Source organism: Ammodytes marinus, assembly GCF_949987685.1.
Source record: "Ammodytes marinus genome assembly, chromosome: 7".
Lineage (NCBI taxonomy): Eukaryota > Metazoa > Chordata > Actinopteri > Uranoscopiformes > Ammodytidae > Ammodytes > Ammodytes marinus.
The window spans coordinates 30220371-30224123 of NC_137211.1; positions in this window are offsets into that span (position 1 = coordinate 30220371).

Below are 3753 nucleotides of genomic sequence, written 5' to 3' on the forward strand. Positions count from 1 at the left end.
GTTCAGCTTTACCTCTGTCCCCAGTCTCTGGAACTAAAAATATAATACCACCACCACCACTGTGTTTGTTGGGATCGTAGTGAGTGCCAGGTTTCCCCCCAGACATGAAGCTTCAAAATGGGGGCCAAACAGTTCAATCTAGGTTTCAACGGACCAGAAAATCACACAGTCTTTCAGGTGCTTTTTTCTCCCAGACTGGTGGAGTGTTGCATTGATAGTTTTCCTACTGGAAGTGTTCTGGTCCACCTCCACACAGGACCTCCAGAGGGCGTAAACAACAGTGTGGGTCATCTCTCTTACCAAGGCCCATTTCACCCACCATTGCTCAGTTTGTTCCCAGGCCGACAACTCTAGGAAGAGTCCCTGATCTTCCAAACTTTCTTTGAATTAAGAATTATAGCCAAACAATAGAATGTCCATGGGTCCCCAATAAGGTGCCCAAACAATCCTAAAGTGCACATCTAAAAGAGTCTTTGTGTCAGGGTCAGCGGCAGGCAGGCAAGTAGAACCCAAATGCAGACAGTTTCAGGTAAAGGATCATTTGCTCTCCTCAAAAAATACAAAAAGCAAAAAGGCAAGGAATACATAGACACAGGTAAGGCAAGGCAAGGCCTCACCAACAAACCACAATGCTCAGACAAGGAACAATACAGTGTTGCCAACTCTTCAGTAAGGAAAGTAGCTATTGGCTGTCCAAAAAGTCGCTAGAAGTCGCCAGATGACGTTGTCGCCTAATTTGCATATTTGTAGACAGGGGTTTTATACAGTAATATTTGAATAGGTGAGGTTCTAGTGTTATGAACCTGACAATCGCATAAACAACCAACGTGATAATGTTAAGTCTAGGAGTAATCATACATGCTCATGGTTTAAAAAAGCACTGCATGACATTTTGAATTGCACTCCTCGTAGACTGTAAAAGAGGGAGGAAAAGCTGCTACTACAACTGCTAATAGGGATGCTAACGGAACACGAGCGGAGAGGTGTGTATCTCCTGCTCTGACCGCAGCTGGGAGGGGCTGCTGCGCGAGGACCGGGCCGCCTGTCAGTGCTCTGTGATGGGGAAGGGGCCGTGGAGGCTCCCGCTGCTCGTTGAGAAGCGTTAAAAGTGATACTTGCTTTGGCGAAAAAGTCACCAATAACACCAGAAAAAAAGCTAGATTTGTCGCTGCTTGTCGCTGGGCCAGTAATCACACAGGAGGGAAACCTGACAGGACATGGGGAGAAACAAGACAGACATACCATAAATAAAACCGCAACCACAGGGACACCACCAACACAAAACAAGAACAGACAGATCATGACACTTTGTTATAATTAACAAAGTCTACTACATCCGGCCAAGATTTTTAGTGTTAAAAAAACAGCATCCTATATTGGCGATTTTGTAGATTTCAGCCTCCATATGAAAACAAACGGGGATGCGACGGATATAAAAGCAAGAGGCAAGATCAAGGCGCAATGTTATGATGAAGTGTGTCCCAAGTGTGTGCCTACTGCATGCTAACTGGATTATTTTTTATGATCAGATGTAGTATGTAGAATAGAAAGAGAAGGAAGAGTATGCCATTTGGAACGCAGGGACTGATGTTTTTGCCTTGCCAATATGGGGTAGTGATTAGTGATGGATAAGGGAGGAAATTAATTTAGAACTATTTTATAAGGCTGCATAATAACAAAAAATGTGTGAAAAGTCAACGGATGTGAATGCATTATGAGTTCATCTGGTATCTTGGCTAGAGTTAAATGAAAAAGATGAATACCACACTCCAAAACATTTCTCCCTGTAAGCACTTCAGTTAAACATTCAAGCTGTTAACATGCTGTCCTTTTCCCCCAAGAGGACAGTCTCCTTTTATACAAATACACAAACCAAATAATTCTATCAACACATTGACACACACACACACACACACACACTCAATAATTGTCTAACAGCGTGTAACCAGCTGCTGTGGAGCTTGCAGGAATGTGAGAGTGTGTGAGAGAGATTTGTATGTGCTGACACATACCTTAAAAGAGAGAAATGACTCTGCAGTCCAATCGTTCCCATGATGGGTGTTGAACTCACTGCATGGGAGTGTGTGTGTGTGTGTGTGTGTGTGTGTGTGTGTGTGTGTGTGTGTGTGTGTGTGTGTGTGTGTGTGTGTGCGTGCGTGCGTGCGTGTGTGTGTGTAGTATCCACAGAGGGGGACCCTGCAGCTACAGCCATTTAGAGGAGTTTTAAGTGCTTGAATAGGCCTAGAAACACTTTTTTTTTATCAGGGAATTTGGCGTAGATAATCGAAGCTGGCTCCCGAACCGCAGAACAGCAATTTAGCAGTTTGAGAAAAAAACAAGAGGGAAAGAGCAAGAAAGGATGGATGGAGAGATGGAGAGAGAGAGAGGAAATAAAAACGAAAGTGCACACAGTCCATTCATTCCAAGCCTGGAAGAGGAAAATTGTTGCATCAGAAGTGGTGTGTTTGTACGTAAAAAGAAACAATGACACAGGGATAAAAAAGGAGAGATAGAGATTTTTTCTTAGTGATAGATGTGTGTGGAGATAGATAGGGAAACTGAGTGTTTACTGTAGTTTCATATCTGGAGGTGAGAGGAATATCTCCATCCATCTTGGTTGTGATCATTTATATTCTGGGCTGCAGAGAAAAGCTATTTTGCAGTGCCGTAACACTCGGCTGAATAAACTGGGACTGTTAGTACATTTTGTTGATCATATACCGTTTGGAGGGAAGGGACAAACACACTGATTTTGGCAATGCCACCGGAGCTGGGTTAGGGTTAATAAGTTCATTTTGAATTATAGAGGCGATACTGAACTAGTAAAGCTGTATAGAGAAATGCTTTTGAATGTACAGTATATATGACAGAATGAAATGTGTGATAAATAAATTGGGGAATGTTGAATAGACGATACAGTTCACCAATATACTATAGTTGGATAAATGAAATGGAGTCCTTTCATTTACAGTATATGTACATGATGTACAGTAGCTTTCCCTCAATGCAGCTGGGCCAGGGCTAGCAGTCTGTTCATTAAAAATGCACAAATGTGCAATAAAATGATAAACAGCATTATTGTATCTCAGCATATAGGTAAGAAAAGGTAAAGGTACCTTAGGTTGTACCTCAATGAATCATGTATTTAATGCACCACTCAGCGAGCATGTTAAATGAGCCAACACGCACAGTTTTGCATGCTGAGACTCGACTAAAATATATTGCTCACAATGAATCCTCCAGCAGTGACTGTGCTTTTCATTTCTGAACCTTAGCTACACAAACAGACTTAGGCACGGTACAGATGGACTAGTGTGAGTGCTCCCTTAGACAAATCTGAGACACCCGCCTCCCTAAGCTGCAAAAAAGAGAAGACAACATTCCTACAGGCACATGGTCAATACTGTCATTGTCTCAATATAAGAGCTATCGTCACAATCACGCTGTATTAACACAGACACCAGGAGACACACTATAACACCCACACATGTTAAGTAGTCAGGAAATAGCCTGATCCTAACTGGTACTGTGTGTCAATTACTTGCTGGAAATTCCTAATGCTATTTTAATTATTTTCACATGGAGATCCCCAAGCAGCACCTGTCCCTCAATCCTATCAGAGACTTCTCTCAGAGAGGTTATTTACGGGATAGCTTTATGTATGTGTACTCTCTCCCGGCGTTCTGAATCGCATACTTTCTACTATTTAGTATGGTCGAAAAAAGATTTAGGATTTCCCGATTCTTGTGGCCA